This window comes from Epinephelus lanceolatus, chromosome 20 (genome assembly GCF_041903045.1).
Source record: "Epinephelus lanceolatus isolate andai-2023 chromosome 20, ASM4190304v1, whole genome shotgun sequence".
Classification (NCBI taxonomy): domain Eukaryota; kingdom Metazoa; phylum Chordata; class Actinopteri; order Perciformes; family Serranidae; genus Epinephelus; species Epinephelus lanceolatus.
Window position 1 is genome coordinate 5761792 of NC_135753.1, and position 20709 is coordinate 5782500.

General features: G+C 40.1%; 1 protein-coding gene and 1 pseudogene across 3 annotated transcripts in view; one reads left to right on the forward strand and one right to left on the reverse strand.

The window, feature by feature from the left end:
* The window catches only part of fars2 (phenylalanyl-tRNA synthetase 2, mitochondrial), a 274923-nt gene that overhangs the window by 113098 nt on the left and 141116 nt on the right, over positions 1 to 20709 (forward strand). The gene's annotated exons all lie outside the window — the stretch shown is intronic.
* Positions 9280 to 13504, reverse strand: LOC144458866 (uncharacterized; annotated as a pseudogene). Its single transcript, XR_013488237.1, has 3 exons — positions 12738 to 13504; positions 12443 to 12600; positions 9280 to 12311 (listed from the first exon to the last, which is right to left on the reverse strand). The product of XR_013488237.1 is annotated as an uncharacterized LOC144458866 (transcript).

Consider the following 20709-nt stretch of genomic DNA (forward strand, 5'->3'; position numbering starts at 1 on the left):
CTGATGACATCACACACGCCGTAAAAGACGACCGGGGATAATTGGTGTGTACCAGGCATAATGCAAGTCCTGAGTCTGAAATATGTCTGCCAGCGAGTCCTACTCCACCTATTTAGACTCCACCGTAGACAACAGCAGCATTTCTCCGACCACGTAGCGAGCCACAAGCTCCGTGGCTTCTTTCAAACTGATAGGTTTAACCAGGGGTCGCGTTAACTGGATATTCTCGGTCATTGACCGTTTTTTTACAACAATGACCGGAAAATCTGAAGGCCATCGGTCATTTTGACCGGTTGCAATTACCACCCCTGCCCACTTGGCGGCAGAGTGCACAGTCAGTGGTTTAAGTGGCTGCCATTTTCACACTGCAGAGAAAAAGTCATTCATCTGCTTCATGTAGCGTTGTTGACATAACGCCCTGGACACACCGGACGTGGAACCTAAGTGCAGCGCCCAGCAGTGGAGGCAGTTTTCAATCGGTTCCCATGTTAATCTGACTGTCCACACAGGCCGCTGAGCAGAGCGGAGCGCCCGCGGAGGCAGTGCTTCAGTTCGGCATCTGGTCTATTTTTCACGCGAGCCACGAGCGCTTCTGTCAAACTGGATAGAGCAGATTGTACCAAACAGGAAGTCGGACACAGAAAAGATGAGAGAAGCCGGCCAATTTTCAAAATAAAATAACAACAGCATGCACTGAGGAACGTGAGGAGAAAATACCGTGTTTATAATTTAAAAAAACACAACAGTGCATAACCGAACACATTTTTCAATACCCTAATCACTTCATTACAATTTTGATTTTGTGTCACTGAGCCTACAGGCATAACTAGGCTACATCACGCCCTGGACACACCGGATGCGTTAGTGCCGTCCGGTGTGTCCAGGGCGAAGCCTGATGGCATGGATGTGCAGATATCTGTTCATCTTTTCGTTCATGTCCTTATTAATGCACACTTTATAACTTGCTTGTTGGATTTATTAAAAACGAAAGAATGAAAACTAAATGTCTTTGAATATCTTTATTATAATTTAAAAACGAAAATTAAAATGACAGGTAAAAATAGATTATGACCTGATTTTATGACCCTGTCGGTCAAAATGACCAGTGACGAACAAGTCTAGCGCAACGTCTGGGTTTAACGTTATCTCCGTTATTAGAACCAAACAACAGCTGTTGCTGTTTCAGAGCTGAAGGACCAGTATTCTAAAAGTAAGTAAGTATTTGATTACTCAAACAGCAAACTAATGCGTTAGGTTACTCGTTACTGCAAAAAGTAATCAAAATACTCTATACCCAACTCTGTTCATGACCACGCATGCACAAGCAGATATTACGTCACAAGGTAAAATCTCACTCTGGCCCTCTGACCAAAATTGGCAACCCTGCAATGGCAGATCCATGCCGTGCAGCTTAGCTATAGCTAACTGGATGACCAACAACCTAAGTACTCGCTTAGTGCCTCCCAGTGCCTTAAAAAAAAACAGGGAAAACACTGACATGTGAAATATGTTCTAATATTGCAATTTTTACTGGTTAATGTTAGCTAACATTAGCTTGCTTGCTAATGTGGAAGAATTGCTAGCTAGCTAATTTAGCAAAATACTGCCTTGAGTGGATGTCAGCTTATTCATCCAGATCCAAGGGCTGGTTTGGAAATTACTTCATCAGATAACATTACAAAGCAACCAGTGGCAAAACCATGCATCCATGTGTAGTTTAGTTAAAGCTAACTGGGAGGCCAACAAGCTAACTGCTTGCTCAGTGCCTCCTGGTGCCTAAAAAAATCCTAGAGGAAACACTGACATGTGTCATGTTAACTAACATTAGCCTTTGCTAATGTGTAAGAATTGCTTGCTAGCTAGCTTAGCAAAATACTGTCTTGAGTGCATAACCTCAGCTAATTCATTTAGAATCCTGAGGCTGGTTTGTTAATTGTTTTATCAGCTAATGTTCTGAAGCAACCAATGGCAAATCCGTGCAGCATAGTTTAGTTACAGCTAGCTGAAGCTAACCGCTCGTTCCTTTGGAGTGCAAGTGAGAGCAAAAGGGACATAGGTGTCACTAAAAGCAAGGATTTTCTGGAAGTTACATACAGAACCTTTTAATTGTCAGCTGGAGGTACTTTTGTTTTACTGTTTGTTTAAGAATTGTTACATTGATTTAGCATTGTGCTAAATTTAGTGTTAGGTGCCCCTGCTACCTGACTTGGGGTTAGTGGTTGGATGGATGGACGGATGGATGGAAGGATAACTTAAGTGTCTCAGTTTGGTGGCAGAACTGTATTCAGCAATACCATAATGTGGACCAAAATGATGACGTGTTCAGCAGTGAAGGAAAAGATGGACAGAGTGAGGGGAGGAAAAACAGGAAGGAAAGTAAAATCCAGAATTGTTGTACTCAAATCTCTTGTTAGGATACATAAACACTGGTCCTGTAGTGGTATTGTGTGTTAGCCTGATATTTAATACATGTTTAATCTGTGTGTAGATGTCTTTATCATGCAGGTTCCTCTGCTCAACAACAACAACAACAACAACAACAGTATTTTCTGGCTGAGCAGTCTCCATTCTGACTGTTAAATATTAAAGCAGTGTAAGTGAGCCCTGCATAGAGTCAGCCCTGCACTGCTGCTGCCGCTGCTGCTAAAAATAATCTCTGCACATAAAAATAGATCACATTTCATTTTGAAGGTCTTGATTTCATTCAGAGGGAAAACGTGCCCGCTGTTGTGTTTTGAAATCAGAGTCAGGTTAGCTTTAGTCATTAAGGACACCCAATGCAGAGTCTGTTGGAGGCAAAGGAACCATGATTTTTCTAAATATAGTGCATGTCTCTTAACCTCATCCAATTTGACAAAGAAACAATGCAGTATCTCCACAGTACAAATTTTGTGTTTTACATTTCATCATGCAGTATACTGTGGGTGTTATACAAACATGTTATTATATAGATGCACAGTCAGATGTATAAGGTACTGTTATAATTATCAAAATGCAATTTTACTTTGGCTCTACAGTAAACTTTTAAATATGATCCTAAATTATGTAAATTGAAGCTCTACTTTGTGGCTATCTTGTTTTGAAATCACATTTTTTGGTGGCCTTGATACCTCAAAGTGTCTTTAACGTCATCTTCTGACAAACCTTTCCTCATCAGATAAATTGGTCATTGGGTTTAACGCTTCCGATAATCCATGTTTACGTTTTTCTGACAGGCAACCTCTAGTGGCTGTATGAGTAATGACTGTAATATATTAGTGCCTAAAACAGAAATAGTGTGACAGTTGGTGCCTCTCAAACTCAAAGATGCTTCCTTGGTAGAGGCAAGACTCCTTCCTCGCATTCGGTGAACATACATTGGAACAGGGTAGCAAGTGCCAAGGTGTGCATCATTGAAGAGGCTCCACCTTCAATTCTGGCAAATTGTGTGCAAAAAATTGTTGGTACTTCATGCCTGCTAAGGATACACACATGCATCCTTGGACTTAGTCTTCAGTAGAATTCGAAGGATCCTTGACATGGGAGCAGTCCTGTGGTGGTATTTAATGATGTAGCCTCTTTGAAATTCAGCCTTTTCCCTTGATTTTGAGAAGCACCAAATGCAACAAAACATCGGTTTACATATGTAGTTGTGGGTGTGTTTAGCATTAATCATGTATATTTACATACTTAACTCTGATTGGACAGATATTTTCTTCTGTTGCTTCTCTAATGGCTCCAACACATTCTCACCCCCAACTCCCAACTGACGCTTTGTCAGTGGTACTTGGGGTCAAACTATGACACTCTACACACTGTCCTGTATCAGTTTTGGACATTCAGGGGTGTTGGTCAGTTTGTACTCATTACATGCATTGTGTCTTTTCAAAATAAACTTCCATTTTTACAGGAAATATACCTTTTCTATTTGTTAAATGCATACAGTCTCTTTCCAAAATAAACTTAAAACACAGGTAAAAAACTTTGTTTTTAGGTTTACTTCTTTTATTTAGGCAGCAAAAGTCCATTGTTAGGTTGTGGAGAGTCAAAAAATGCCACTGCCCAGAGCATCTCATACCACCATTAAAGGGTGCCTCTGTGCCTGGCACAGAGGGCCACTGACCAGGCGTTGGTATTTGACGAGTTGAGAGTGAGACTGGGTTAAATGACTCACAATGGAATAGTTGATTTCCCAAACTGTTGTTTCCTGGAGCTCATAAATTTTTGGGGCCCTATTTAAGGACCTGTAGTGCATGGTCTAAGGTGCATGGCGCAAATGCATTTAGGGCGTGTCCAACTCCACTTTGCTAGTTTAAGGGTCCATAATCTGGGTGTAAAGTAAAGTGCAGGGGGCAAAGGAGTCGTCCCCTTATTTAATCATAGGTGTGCTTTGGATGTAACATAAATTTAACCAATCAGAGTGTTGTGGTTAGCATAGTCGCCTTACAGCAAGAGGGTTCCTGGTTTGAACCCGGGATGGGATAGCTTTTCTGAGCAGAGGTTGCATGTTTTCCCTCTGTCAGCGTAACTTTTCTCGAGGTTCTCCAGCTTTTTCCCACAGTCCAAAGATGTGCAAGTTAATTGGTGACTTGAAATTGTCCATAGGTGTGAATGTGGTTTGTCTCCATGTGTCAGCCCTGTGATAGTCTGGCGACCTGTTCAGGGTGCACCCCGCCTCTCACCCAATCTCAGCTGGGATAGACTCCAGTGCCCCTGCAGCCCCTAACAGGATAAGCGGTTACAGAAAATTAATAAATGAATGGATAAATATTAGGGATGCACTGAAATGAAAATTTGTTTCCGAAGCCGAAGCCAAATAATATTAAATGCCTGGCCGAATACCGAATACCGAATATCGTTGTTTAGTTTTTCATTAGTTTTTGCAGATGAACCCCCTCCAGATTAGTGTTGTCACAGTACCAAAATTAGATCCCACTGTACGATACCAGTGAAAGTATCATGGTTCTGAGTAGTATCAGGATACCACAGCGAAAATAAGGCAGATGTGCCTTTTGTCATTTATAAAAAGATAAATCACTTTTCTATTATAGGCTACATCAATGATATTTCAATGGAATAAATTACTTGTTGACTTAGCCTATTCATACTTCAAAAACAGCATCAATGAGTGATGAACATAGGGGGGATCAAAATAAAATAAATAAAATAAAATAATAACCAACCAGCCACCCTCCTCCCCTGACAAGTAAAGAACAGTCCCTAAAGTGCGGTGAGGTTTGTGGGCCGTGAACAGCTCGTTTCTCCTCTGACACATCACGTACGGTCTGTGTTCGGCTGGCTCGGCTGTTCAGGTACTTCTGGGCAGTCCACACGCCAAGAAGAGGATATTATTGGAGCCGACTTCTCCGTCGCCCGATAAGCCAATGGCCGCCGTAATTGACAGGAATGCATTACTGTCTGTGACCCCCATTCAACCCACAATCGGTGGGATTCGCCTTTCATTTCTGCTGCTGGTTGAAATCTGTAGGCTGCTCGCACAGCGTGCTGAATGATTTAAGCCTCTTTTGCTCGCTCAAAACTATTTTTAGTCGCAAATGCGTGTGTGGTGACGGGCGGATCGCCACACTGCCGACATTTTACTCAGCCGGTCACGGCACGCTGTTTGATTGCGTTATCAAAACACGCCGCTATTATTTGGCCTTGCTTTTAACTTATTCCACCGAATACCGAATGTGTGTTTTTTTGCAATATTCGGCCGAATATATTCGGTTACCGAATATTCGGTGCATCCCTAATAAATAAATACATACACTGTAAGAAAAAATCTGTAGAATTTACGGTGAAATACTGGCAGCTGTGGTTGCCAGAAATTCACCGTAAAAATTACGGTGACAATGTAGAGGACTTTACGGTATGCTGTTTTGGCGACTGTAAATTTTGCAGAACATAACTGTTATTTGTTTACGGTAGTTTGCTGTAAAAATAACAGTTACAACATAAACCTGTTTACGATAATCTGTCAAAATTACAGTCTATCTCAGTAATAAACACGAGAGAAACTGTATGATATATTACGGTACTTTATTGCAGCTAGTTCAAATTTACGGTAAATTACTGGCAGCTGTGGTTGCCAGAATTTCACTGTAAAAAATACAGTACAACATATTAGCAATTACAGTTGGTTTTCCAGATTTACGGTAAATTACTGGCAGCTGTGGTTGCCAGAATTTCACTGTAAAAGATATAGTACAACACATGAGGAATTACAGTTGGCTGGCACAGATTTTCCAGTCAGCAACAGCCTAAAACCCTATAGTGATTGTAAACAAAATAACAAATAAAGCCCATTGTGCCAACTATCATTGACAAACCTGAAGAAACTGTTCTTGCATTAACACATTCTCTGAAAAAAAGATGGAACTGATCCAACATGTCAAGTGTACTCACAAAGCATCATGTGTCCATATGAGGGATAGTCCATGAATAAACATAAAAAAATGAGCCACTTGACCTGGGTTGATCAAGGGTAAAGAGTCACTCAGCATTCACCAGTCACCAGCTCTGATTGTAGAGTCTCATGTTGTCCATCAGGTCTTCACTGTGGACTTGGCATGATCATTTCTGCAGCCAGAAAATAGAAACAAAGCAAAAGTTAGATTGATGCAGTGTTTGAGCATCATGACTACACAGAGAAAAACTCTGCCTTCTGTTTTTTTAACTGCGCTCCAATGAGCTAACCATAGAACCAGCCATCTGGAATATAGTTCTGCAGGTCACTTCTACAACATGCTTCTGCTTGACTGATTTCGTTCTAACAAAGACTAATGTGTAGCTTGCAGTCCATTATTCATTTTATCTGGAAGTTGTTTCTGTATTACTGGATGATTTTTGTATGAAATGGGGCTTTTTCATACTCTAGTGCTGAGCTGCCCCGGTTTCCTGAACCAAAATCTTCAAGAAACACAAAAACAGCTTGCTTGTATTTGTAATCCAATATTTACTAGACATACCAGTCTTTGACTGAAAGAAATTGGTTGTGTAGAAGCAAAGACATTCCATGCCAAAATGACAGTAAAATAACTAAAAGAGGCCAAAACAGCAAAAAAGCCAAAAAATGAAAGCTAAGAAGCTAAATAAAACATGCACACACATATACATATATATATATATATATATATATATATATATATATATATATATATACACACACACACACACACACACGCACATAAAAAAATCATTAATTTATATTTTTATTAATTTTTAGTAACATTTTTTATGTTACTAAATGTTGGTTCTTAACCCTTGTATCACCTTTTAAAAAAAGTTACGTGGAATTTTCTTGGAGGGATTATTACAGGCTAGGATATGTCAATGATCAGTAGCAACACTGATTTTGATGGATTTTTAGTTTTTTTGCAGTGTCAGTTTTAAAAAAAACTCACACTCTTCCTGTTAAGGGACAAAAGTGTCCTCTTCCAAAATGCCATAAAAATATCATACGTTAATATTTTTTTCCGATTTTTTTTCATAAATCTTTGAATCAACTCCAGTCCTAATCATAACTACCAAATATTCAATTATTTTCAGAATTTTAACCCTTTAAATGCTAGTGTTTATGATGGCATCGCAAATTTTTGTAAAAAAAAAAAAAAAACACAAAAATTGAAATATTTCAAATGCTAGGTGGAATTTTCTTGGGGGGATTATTACTGGTGTGTGTTTTTTTTGTGTGTATGTGTGTCTGTGTGCGTGCATCCCTGTGTGTGTGTGTGCGTGTGTGTGTGCGCGTGTGTGTGTGTGTGTGTGTGTGTGTGTGTGTGTGTGTACGTACATGTGTGTGTGTGTGAATTCAGTTCCGTTTTATGCACAGGAGCTGCAGCACAGGGATGCATACTTTCCACACTTGCAGCAGGTGTTAGAGGCCCTCTTTTGCTGGCCAGTGTACTGCACACACAGTCACCTTTTTGGGGTTCTGGAGGGCCCTGGATCCCGTACTGGCACTGGCACTGTCCTTACCTCGCTGTGGCCCTCGTGATTCAGCCACCCTGGCAGCGGAGCTTGGTTGCGCAGGGGAGGCGCTGTCGTTGCTGCATCTGCGGAGTCACCAGTGCTATTCCCAGCTCCTCCAGGAACAAGTGGCGCCTGTGCAGTTTACCCTGCATCCAGGTTGGATCCACAGCCATCCACAGCACAAAGGAACTGAAAGCAGAGACTCCAAGGTCTTGTAAAATGTCAGTGGCCACCAGCAGGTCTTTCTGTAGACAAGCAAAGAAATTCAGTAATAAAGTTTGTGCATAGTTGATGCATAGTGACACATACCTTATCCAGGTTGTCCACAACACCTCTGCTTTCAATTCCTTTGTGCTGTGGACGGCTGTGGATCCAACCTGGATGCAGGGTAAACTGCACAAGTGCCGCTTGTTCCTGGAGGAGCTGGGAATAGCACTGGTGACTCCGCAGATGCAGCAACGACAGCGCCTCCCCCATGCAACCAAGCTCCGCTGCCAGGGTGGCCGAATCACGAGGGCCACAGCGAGGTAAGGACAGTGCCAGTGCCAGTACGGGATCCAGGGCCCTCCAGAACCCCAAAAAGGTGACTGTGTGTGCAGTACACTGGCCAGCAAAAGAGGGCCTCTAACACCTGCTGCAAGTGTGGAAAGTATGTTTGCAAAGCCCACACATCCCTGTGCTGCAGCTCCTGTGCATAAAACGGAACTGAACTCACGTACACACACACACACACACAGGGATGCACGCACACAGTCACACACACACATTTTTGCTTTCTTGAACGCTGAAAATAAACACGTTAAGTGGTTGTATTCATTTCTAGTGCAAATAAGGTAATATGACTCTGCACTACAAACTGGCATCTAAAGGGTTAAGAAATTCTGAATATTTGGTGGTTATGATCAGGACTGAAGTTGATTCAAAGATTTATGAAAAAAAAAGTGGAAAAAAATATAACATATAATATTATAATAATAATATAATGTTTTTGGAGAGAACACATTTGTCCCTCAATAGTAAGAGTGAGTTTTTTTTTAAAAAAACTGACACTGCAAAAAAATTAAAATTCCATCAAAATCAGTGTTGCTACTGATCATTGACATATCCTAGCCTGTAATAATCCCCCAAAGAAAATTCCACTTTGCATTTGAAATATTGAAAATATTTCAATTTTTGTGTGTTTTTTCTTTTTTTTACAAAAATCTGCGATGCCATCATAAACACTAGCATTTAAAGGGTTAAAATTCAGAAAATAATTGAATATTTGGTAGTTATGATTAGGACTGAAGTTGATTCAAAGATTTATGAAAAAAAAGTGGAAAAAAATATTAACGTATGATATTTTTATGCTGTTTTGGAAGAGGACACTTATGTCCCTTAACAGGAAGAGTGTGACTATTTTTGCTACACAGTGCAGAGAAGTAGAATATAGGGTTTGTCTTTGAAATTCCAAAATAAGTATAAATAATAATAATAATAATAATAATAATAAATGTCATGGCTAAAAACATAACCACTGCAAAGATATAAAGAAAACAGAACTTTTGTCCCTAGTAGGGTATAAGGGTTAATGTTGTAATCAGTAGTGGATTTCTAATGTAGCCAGAGGGTTATTCATAAATTTTAATATATTTATGTAAAATCTAATGGCAAGAAATTGGTGGCAATCTACCAGATGTTCAGTTATTGAACTGTGATCAGTGTTGTAACAAGCGTGTTGATTGTCTAATTAACTGAATTGAGGCCTCTGACTAATTATGTTGCAAGTTGACGGGGTGTTTAGTGGCTCAGTGCTGAAACACATCACTTTCTACATGTCTACTAATTATAAAAGGATCCACAAATATTTCAAAATCAATCACACACCAACTGCTGCCAGGTTAGGGACCTCAAGTTCACCAGCCCCTGCTGCTGCTGTTATGTTTGCCCAAGCAGGACCATCACTACTTCTATACAACCAACATTAATAACTGATGCATTGTTGGAAATATTAAAAAAAGGAAACTGTGGGGTGAAAAAACTGTACTGATGTGGTAAATGCCCACAGACAACTTGTTATTAATTCCATATTCTGTTTGGCTGACAGATGCCAGAGAAGGCTCTACAGTGTGAATACCAAAAAAAATCAGTCTGTGTGAAATATTAATTTACTACCATAGCACAGGTGCTCTTTGGCACCTGGGCAAGTTTGTTTCCTAAGATGGCAGCCTGCACTTGGAGCATAGACATTTGATGAGGAGGATGGATATCCCCATTAAAATTAACATAGCAAGACAGTTGGAGCAGCAGCCATTGCATCTAAATTCTGAGTTGAATCATAGTGCACTGACACCTTGTGGCAGAGAAGTGTACAGCAGTAACTACACGGCTGGTAAAACCATATACCCTGGGAAAATCTGGGGAGGGTTAAACTGTAAACTGTAAAACTGTATTAAAAAACTGGATACCACCCAACCCTTTGAGCTGTACCACTGCTTACCTCTAACTGGGCTTTACAAGACTGGTGTCCAAGTCACTGGGTCCAGACTTGACTGAAGACAGTTAGGACAGTCTCAGACATGGTACGATGTTTAGGGAACTGGAACTTTGAACTGGTGTTGTAACTTCTGCCTGAAGAGTTGTCATCAGTGTCCACTGTGGACAGGCAAGAACCTCTCTGCAGCCAGAAAAAAAACAACTGTGAAAAAAAACATTACCACTACAACCACTGCTACTACTACTAATGACAGCAATAATAATGACAATAATATTAATAACAGCAACAATAATATAATAATAATATGTAGCAAAGTACTTCTTCCAGGCCCGGCTGACCTGTTTAAGTGCTGTCTACCATCACAGTTCTAAGGTATTGTCGTCTGTGCAGTCCTTGGACTATCCTTGATACATTAATAATTTAGCTGTAGGCCTGAGTGAACATCCTCAAAGACTTGTTCATCTATACTGGCTCTCTCATGTACTTATTTCGATACTGAGCATTATGTCACAAAATGCTCATTTGTTATTGTGATTTTTATAGCTCTTGTATATCCAACCCACTTAAGTATCTTTTTGACTTGATCATTTTATTCAGACCATGTACATGCCCTGAATGTTTAATAAAGGTCGACTGGTGGAGCACATGGCACGTACCTGGGGCTGGGTCCTTGTGATGGTGACCTGGGTTCAAGCCAGACTTCGGGTCCTTTGCTGCATGTCATCTCCTCTCTCTTCCCTGTCTTTCCTGTCCCTCTTTCTCTGCTGTCTCTGAAAAAAATATTAAAAGAAAAACACTCTTAAAAGTTAAAAAAAAATACAAAAATAAAAGCTTGCTTATGGCATTAACATGGATTCGAATCTCACCATCACAAAGGCCAGCAAGTTGTTCGGTGACCACTCAGGAATTTGAATGCAATGCTTGAAAGGTGGTAGGAGCAAAAGACATCAAGTTTTACAATTGTTATAAAAATAATTTCTATAAGAGCAGTGTGTACAGATAATTAGGACATTTACTCTAAACACATTAAAATATTTGTTAGATATCTGTTTAGCTTACTTACCTTGAAAGAGATTCTAGATCTTAGTGATGCCAAGAGCCTTCAACCTACTGAAGTGTTACAATAGCACTGAAACAAAAGCTTAGATGTTCTTAACAGGCAGTTTTATTAACTTAACCATTCATAATTGCAGCAAATTGCTACAAAAAGCCAGTTCACATTTTTTAGCCAGTTCAACGTAAAACAAAAAAGCTTATAACATTATAAGCTTATAACATCAAAGCGTATCAAAGTATATTGTTCTGAATAAAAATGGCTAACAGTTGACCATGAACAACAAACATCACCTCCAAAAAAAGAAAAGAAAGAAAAAAGGAAAGGCAAACACTTTAACTTGCCTCTATAACCACAAAACACTTTCTCAGAGAAAAAATTAAATGACATGAAAATACTTGGAACAAACTCCTGAGCAGTGGCAATGCCAAGGCAGACTGAGGTAGGTGGGGGTGGTGCTGCATACAGAGTCGATGAACATGTATAAAAATCTGCTGACATCAGCTTGGGCTCAAAACAGAAAAAAAAATGGAAACCTAGCATTCCATACAATGACAGATACAAATGACAGCCAGTCATTTAAAACATACATAATATGAACATCCAAAATTGTGAAATTATGTACGCCCATAGGATGTAAAATAAAGAAAGGCAAATGTCCCCATTACCAGTTCAGATGATCAAGTCCATCTTTAACATGTCTCTCTCCACTCGTGATCGGAGAGATCTGCGATGAGGGTGAGGACTCTTGGGTTCACTGGAAGTTGCTTCTTGTTTTTCTTTTTTTCAACTTTTGTGCCCTTCTCTGGATTGATGTTGAGGAAACACCTTTATGAACACAAGAATTTATATTCAACCACTAAATCTAAATACAGTAGTTTGTTATAGGGGAAAAAATTGTGTGTGTGTGTGTGTGTGTGTGTGTGTGTGTGCGTGTGTGCGTGTGTATTTCCCCGTACCTCTGAAGGAACTCAAATGTGGAGCCCAGTTCCACGGGATAATGTATATTAAGGCAGTAATAGCTTCCAAATGGCAGAGACGAAGGTGGGGATTTGGTCAATCACAACCTTGTGGTCTTCACTCAGCATGAACTGCTTTGCGGCATAGCAGGAGTTTCCTGCAAAGAAAATACAAGTAAAAAATACTTAACAGCACACCAGCCATTACCATCCAAAAGTGGTCTTAAAAACAAGACAGTGCATTCCATATCATATTTAGCTTTGTTTCTTACCATAAAACTCAAAATCGTCTTACCGCATACAATGATGCATGGTGTCACTGGCAGGCTTTCCACATGTACTTCTTTTGGCAGACATGTTTCTTCCACATAATGAAAGAGATTCTCTTCTTTTTCATCAAAGTAGCAAAGAAGAAGGAGCAACATGTCTTTTAGATCTTCTGAGCAGCCCTCCTTTCGTCCTCTCAAAACTTGCAGGTTTGTGACAAGCTGCAGAATTTTTTTGCTCTTGTCTGCGCAAACGGTTCTCATGAAGTTCAGAAGTCGGTCTCCCTTTTTTTCGACATTACTGAGGAAAGTTTCCTTCAGTGGTACTCCAGTTAGCTCCTCAAAGTGGACTCCCATGCCAATCTCCTGGAACAAGAAGGGCCACTCTTCCAAGAGGGTTTGCAGATCGGTCCCCTTGTTTATTTCTTTCCGTTGGGAGTAGTAAGTGCTCTTCATGAGACTTCTCACCTCGTCGGGACTGGGGTTTAACTGCTCACTAAGCATCTTCATTTCATCTTTCTTCTTTTGCTGGGTTTCTGCAGTTTCACTGACTGGAAGAAACTTCATGTCCCATTTAACGCAGCCGTAAGTGTCTTGAACTGCTGCTCTTTTCTCAGCTGGGATCTCCTCCGTGTCATACTCATCTGACCCCTTTTGTCGTTTCATCATCATTGGTGTTGAGGACCGCTTTACATTCTCAATCCTGGTTTGTAACTGCTTAACCAGGGAGTGATAGCCTGGTCCCACCACATCACCTTCGATGACATCTTGCAGTGACTTCGGATACTTTGCCAACATTTTCTTGGCAACTTCTACAGAGGCTTTCTTGCAAGGAGACGGGCAGACCTTCATCATCTCAGAAACGACAATCCGAATCATTTCTCTACGCAACCGTGGTTTTGGCCTTTTCTCTCTCTCAAAACACTGAATCAGTTCTTCAGGAAAATTCTTCCATGGAATCTCAAAGCAGTCAGTCCAGTCTGGACCAGCAATCATGCTGCTGGGTGAAGGAGAGGCAGAGAATGAGGAGCACGTCGAGGAAGCTGGAGAGGATAATGGTGACTGGCTGTGGATTTCAGTGTTCTGTGCTGTAAAACAGAAATAATGACATTAACAAAATGTACTGAATGATGTTTTGTCCTTGGTTATGATAAAAAGTAAACTTTGTCAAAATGTACTCACTGGTTTGTTTCCAGGCAGCCACCAATTTCCTTGCTTGAACTGGTCTGAGTACTGACAGCAGATCACTTTCCTGGATAAAGGTAAAATCCTCAGCTGTCTCCACCCCCAGTGATTGTAGGGTCTCCTCTAAAATATCTAGAATTGAGGTTGGGAGTTCTGGCAGCACTCTGGTAATGGCACTGCGTATGCTGCTATGATGTGCATCATCCATTTCTGCGTATAAAAAAAATGCATAAAGCTCAGTTAACTCCAGAATGGCAGCCAAACACATCCTTTAGTGTGACACCACACTGTGTTTTAATGGTGTCCTTCCATTATGTATGATGGCAAAGGACAGAAATCAATTAAGTCACTGATTTTCAGACATTTCATCTTTTCTGTGTCTTTCCTAACTGAGTACACATGGTATTCAGGACGGAGTTCTGCTTTGTACACTGACACCAGAAAATGAACAGTGTCATTTTTTATCAAAATAAGCACCAGTTCACCAAACTCCATGGAGTCAATGCTCCCTGTGACAAGGAACTGTCCTTTCTTGTATGATGTTCCCTTATACATAATTTCTACCGTGACCTTTGTGTTTGTGTCAGTGAAGTCAAATTGTCTGACTGCGTGTTGAATGGCTTTGCTGTATAGTACTGAGTAAAATGGAGAACTATCCTTAACTTGCAAGACAGCTCGACCCATTGATCCTGCTGAAAGATAAGCCTGCAACATCTGATGTCTTTCAGAGAGCGTGTGGCAGAGGTTTTTAAAATTTTTCAAATTCCTCGCACATCTCTTGAAATAACTGTGCTTACTTTCAAAGCGCATTGTCCATAGCCTTATTAGAGGGCCAAATTTCAGAATTAGACCTGGGTAATGACGTAAATAATGGTGCTTTGGTTTCAGGTTACTTTCTGGGAATAGAGCCTTTCTTGACTCTAAATATTCTTGAATAAGAACATCAAGATATGCAACCTGAGGTACAGAGATGGTCTGGGCGCATATCATCTCCACAATGTCTTTTAGCTGCATGGTCAACTGCCAGACATCATCTGTTGTATCTTTCACTCTGTCACCAATTATGAGAGGCAGCAGCCTTAGAAAATTCCAGTTCTGTACAGCCTGTCCTGAGAGTTTAACTGCTTGAGGACTGACCTCACATGGCTTTGTAGAAGCATCAGAGTCACAGTATTTGAACTGTTTGATGCGCCGATTCAAAGTGGAGTAAGTGAACCATGCCTTTTTCTTGATAAAATATTTGAGATACAGTGCAACATCGTAAGACAAAATGCCCTCGAAGATGTCATGTCCTAGACAAGGTGGTAATCCTGGCTGACAGACATTAAAGTGTTTCAAAGAGTTGAATACTGACTTGAACTTTACTCCTTCCACAGCCTGAGTATCTTCAGTCTGGAGGCGATCAACAGCAGAATCGTAGTTCTCAGGTGTACGCTCTGGTCCGCACAGATTTGGATCAACAACCTGAAATTCAGATTGGGTTATCAGGCAATACCTACAGAAGTACTCTGAGCGACTAAAATTTTCAGAGAAGCCTCCAATACAATGTGAGCCCAAATTATCTCCCACAATGCAATACAAGGTTCCTCTGACAACTGTTTCATCTGATACCACTATACCATTCTCCTCTAATTCCTTCAAGTCTGCTAGTAATTCAGAGAAAACCTTAACATGCCCACATTCTTTGAAATCTTTCTCTCTGCACAATAACACAAGAAACATATGATCTGTGTCTGACCGTACATGAAGTGGCAGGTTAGCAACAGATACATAGACAGCTAACACCTTGTGTCTCGTCTTTGCAGAACCTAAAGGCTTTACAACTTCAAAGGCGTCCTGGTATAGTAATAGCTTAAGACATGATGGATTTTGACCATAAAAATCATTTGATTTGAATATCTGTCCATCACTAATGTCACTCAGAACATCTGAGGGAGACTCAGCCGAGTGCTCCCCTGATTTCTGCCACAGATCAGACTCCAACAAACATTTCAAAGTCTCTCTCACAGGCACATAATAGGCAAACCTATCTCTTCTGTTCTCATCTTTTCCTAAAAACATTTTCTTAGGCTCCACATAGTTAAACTTTTTTTTTGAAAGTTTGAGCTCTTGAGTATATAGTCCTCATTGGCCCTGTATGACATGCACTGAACAGATCAGATTGCCTGACAGACTCACAAACTTTGGTGATGTCCTCATCTGATAATGATGTGTCATTTTTTAGCATTGCTGTAAGTTTACTCAAACTAAATGTCTGACCCAACTCGTGTATGTTCTGCATTTCCTCAACAATGACCTGAATGGTCGAAGCAGGTAGTAGAAACTGCCCCTGCAATTTCAAGTAGAATAACGAGACGTTTCTTAGAAAAAGGTCATGGAAATCTTGTGACATATCCATGTCACCTTCATCCGTGCTTGTTTCTGTACCCACCTCAGACACTTGAAGGCCAGAGTCAACTGAATCAGTTGGAGCAGATGATGACTGAGGAGCAGTATTTCTGTAAAAGTCACTGATACTGCTGTCTGCAAAATCTCTGTGTTTCCGTGACATGTGGGCAGTAAATGTAGATTTGACCTTAAAAACATTTCTGCATCCTGTCACTGGACAATTCACAGCATGCCCTTCCATAATATGATCCTTCAGGTGAGCTATTAGAGCTCTCCCATCTGAACATTGTCGTGTACACAAAGCCACCATGCATTTAAATGCAGTAACGTTAACATTAGTGTTAACAGCCATCCCGGCTGTAGCAGGTACATTATGCCTGCAGTAAAAATGAGCCTTAAATGCTCCATATCTGTTAAACGTATGCTTGCAACCAGCTTCGATGCACTTAAATAAACAACGTGGCTCGTTTCGATGGAGTCTGCAATGAAGCACGTAGCCTCTCAATGTCTTAACCGACTTGCCACAGAAAGTACAGCTATACATTTCCTTAGCTAACGGTTAGCTAACCTAGCTTAGTTGTTCTCAACTCTTATTTTTGCAAGGGCAAAACAAAACAACCTAGCAAATTGACGTAACTTTAACATTACATAAACCCGAATGAACATTCAAGAAAGAGCTGACGTTAACTAGAAAATTTTGTAGAGGTGCTTACCTTAAGAACAGAGTTATATCTCCCGACTTCAGGACGTGTATAGACTCCACAGATGCTCATTACCGGGTGCGCAGAAATGGCGCCTAGCTGTCGGTCAGAAGGATTCAAAAGTCAACTCTCTCTCTCTCTCCAGACTCCAGCTCGGTTAACGGCGCTAACGAGGAGACGAAAACCGATTAGACTGTGAGAAGCGGACAAGCCTGGGCAAGGAGTACATGTGTGTTTTGTGTCCAGATGTTTTTAGAAAAATGAGTGAATGGTGGATTTAAAAAGACAGACTGCAGCAGGCTACGACTCACAAAACAGGAGATTGCATTTAAGTAAATGGAGGAGCAGAGCAGGGCAACTGGTGCAAAATCCCTCTTTATTTAAATTTGGTAGGGGCTAACCCTTTAAAATTGAACTGACAGCAGAAAAGAGGCCTGTGTCTACAAAAAGGTCCAAAAATTATGTGTCACTCGTCTCTATTGATCTTTGAGCTATAGAGGCGAGTGGCTCTAAATAATGATAATAATAATAATAATAATAATAATAATAATAATGCTGACCAAAGTACCTTGCAGTGAGATACAAACTATCAGAGAGACAGGAAAGCGGCTCCTGGTAGGCTGTCCAGTAAAGTGAACCCAGTGAGACAATAGCCTATGAAAGACAATCTATAGGCTAGTTTACTATTGCATAAATAGATTCATCCTTACAAGGACATTAACATAAAATAACAGTAGCCGATATTATGTCATTGTAAAATATTGGTTTTCTTTAAATCAGCAATATATGGACCATATTTTTAACATCTTGTTTCTGTAGAAATGACGGTATATACTTTGCTGAATGGTTAATGGTTTTTTACTGTAAATTTAAATGTACACATCAGTGAAATCCGTGATTTATACTGAATAATACTGTAAATTTTAGGGTTATTACCCACTTTTGACTTTACGGTATTTTCTCATTCATTTTACAATTGTTTGAAAAAATCACAGTAAAATTGTGTGTTCTTTACATATTGTACCCGTAAAAATTAGAGTTATGTACTGTTTCTTGATTTATGGAAATTCAGTGTATTTACTACGGTGATATACAATTTTGGAATTGACGGTCCTTTACTGTTGCTATTTGACAGTTTTTTACTGTATTTTTTACAGACTTTTTTTACAGTGTATATATTGTTCAACACCGCAGTAACTTGTGTACCTTTTATTATCTTGTGTGCATGATATTAAAAATAATATATCATGTTTTAAGAGCTTAAAGCCTCCATCATTTAACTCTTTAAATGGGGCCAATTTGAATGAATATACTCTTTTGATCATTTCAGAACATGTTGCTGGTAATACTTAGTGAAAGTAGGACTTGAAATGCAGAACTTTTACTTGTAGCAGAGTATTTTTACACTGTGGTATTCTTTGTTAAATAAAGGATGTGAGTTCTTCCTTCACTCATGGTAAAAGAACATTAATTACTGTAGAAATACAGTGAAGAAAGGTCACATATACAAAAGTACAAACTGTAAGACAGAAGCTTTGTTACCTCCCAAAATAACATATCCAACTTTAATAAAAAGTGTTGCTTAACTTTATTAAAAAGATCTCACATAAATAAAACAAAGGTCCTTTTAAAAAACAAACTGTGTCCAATATTTGTCTAAATCCAGAGTGCTGAAGTTGAGTCGAGTTTTATTGCTTGCAGGCAGTAAAGTCATCCCGCTGAACCGACGTTCATCCTGCAGCTTCACAGCTCACACTGAACAAGTCCTCCTGATGACATCATCAGCACAGGACAAATCCTGTACACGCTCCTCTGGCGGTGACTCTGCAGGCGGACTCTCTGGATGTTGTCAGAGCTTTAGTCTCCCAAACCAGCGTCTCTGGGATTTGTCCTGTGAAGACAGTTTGGCTGCCTTCAGGGATACTGGCTCCTGTTTGCAAGCCTGGCATTGCCTGAGCTTGATCTGCATGCTGTAAAAAATGTCCACTGTGAACCCCCATAACTTCTCTAAATACACAGGAGAAACACAGTGGGTTTCAGGGATGTTATTAGATATGATGAATTTGAGTTTAAAAACTACATAGCTTTACATTATATGCAAATATAAATGCAGCAACACCTGTAATATATAATAAATAATATTAACTGCACCAAGTTAAAATACACTGATGGGGGCTTTCTGCTATAGGTGGGTCTAAAAACTCAACATATTTTTATCCTAACAGAAATATATCTGTAGCATCAAATATTTTTCTGTCAGTGTTTGTGTTCCCTAACCTGGATGTTTTTAGCTACACATCGCAGTGTTTAAGCCCGGAACCTGAGTGTATTTCACTGACCCATCCCTGTTCTTCCAGCAGCTTTTGTGCCACCAAATGTGTGTTTTTTAAGCCAAAACATGATCTTTTCCTAACCATAACCAGCTGGTTTATGCGCCTGAACTAGCGATGAGAGCCGGCTCGTTCGTGAATGACACATCACTAGCCTAAACATAAACTTGTTATCCACAGTGTTGTTTTGAAACATAAGTTTTGAAGTATCCGGTACATAATAACGTACAAATGTAATCTGTCTTTAGTTTTCAGAAACGTGCAATTACAACATTTTTCCAGGCACTTTGGATTTGGACCAACCCACAGTGCCATGAAAAATTGTTATTGGTACCAACACAAAATAGAATAGTAGACTACCTGGGAATGAGACTCAACACTCAACTATCTTTCTCTTGATCTTTAATAAATACTGTGTAGTGCATCTATTATCATTAATTGGGTGGCCATTGTAATGTTGCAATTGATGTTTTTCAACACCTTACATGGCTTAATAGATAGTTTATTAGAGATGGGGACTCGAGTCATTGTGACTTGGACTCGGGTCGACTCAAGTCGCTGTTTTGATGACTTGTGACTTGACTTGACAAAATATAAAAGACTTGAGACTTGACTCGGACTTGGAAGTTAAAGACTCGGGACTTGACTTGACTTGAGACACAATGACTTGAATGACTTGAGTGTTATTCACATCATGTTTTCGGTGAGAATATAAAATTAATTTAAAAAATAATGTCGATTACCCGGTAGGAGCGCAGGCTGAGAATGGCGTTGTCATGATTGGATCACTACCCTGTCAATCAGTCATGCCCTCTCTACGTACCTTACGTGTTTATTGGAGAAACAGGCTCTCTTATATCAGATAGGCATCAACATGTCAGTGGGAGGGGTACCGAGAGTCATCGTCTTCGGCTTTTGGAATGACCATTATGACGGCAAAAGACGAACAGCACAGCGCAAGACATGCAGCATAAACATCTTGGACAGCCAGGCGACAACTTCAAACTTTGTTCGTCATTTGAAGAGCCATTCTGCCCAGTAAGTGCTTGTCAATTAGCTAATATTATCTAGTTAGTCGGTAGTTAGCTAACATTAGCTTGATACGATATGGGGGTGGTTCGGTTTGGTGGAACTTGTTTCTAATTTATTTGCTAACATTAACCCCAGAAAACGTGAGCGAACATTCCGACCGGTTCATCACAAGACCGGCTGTACGTTTTATGAACGAGCAACACAGGGTTAAATGAGCTAAATGCGTGATTTTGGCCGCTGCCTTGGTTAGTGTGTGCGCGCGTGCGCATGCATGGGGGTCGTCCCTGCAAAGTAAACATTGCAGCAATGAAGTCAATGTTTACTGACAGTTACTTATATCTTGTCTTTTCACTTTATTAAGATCA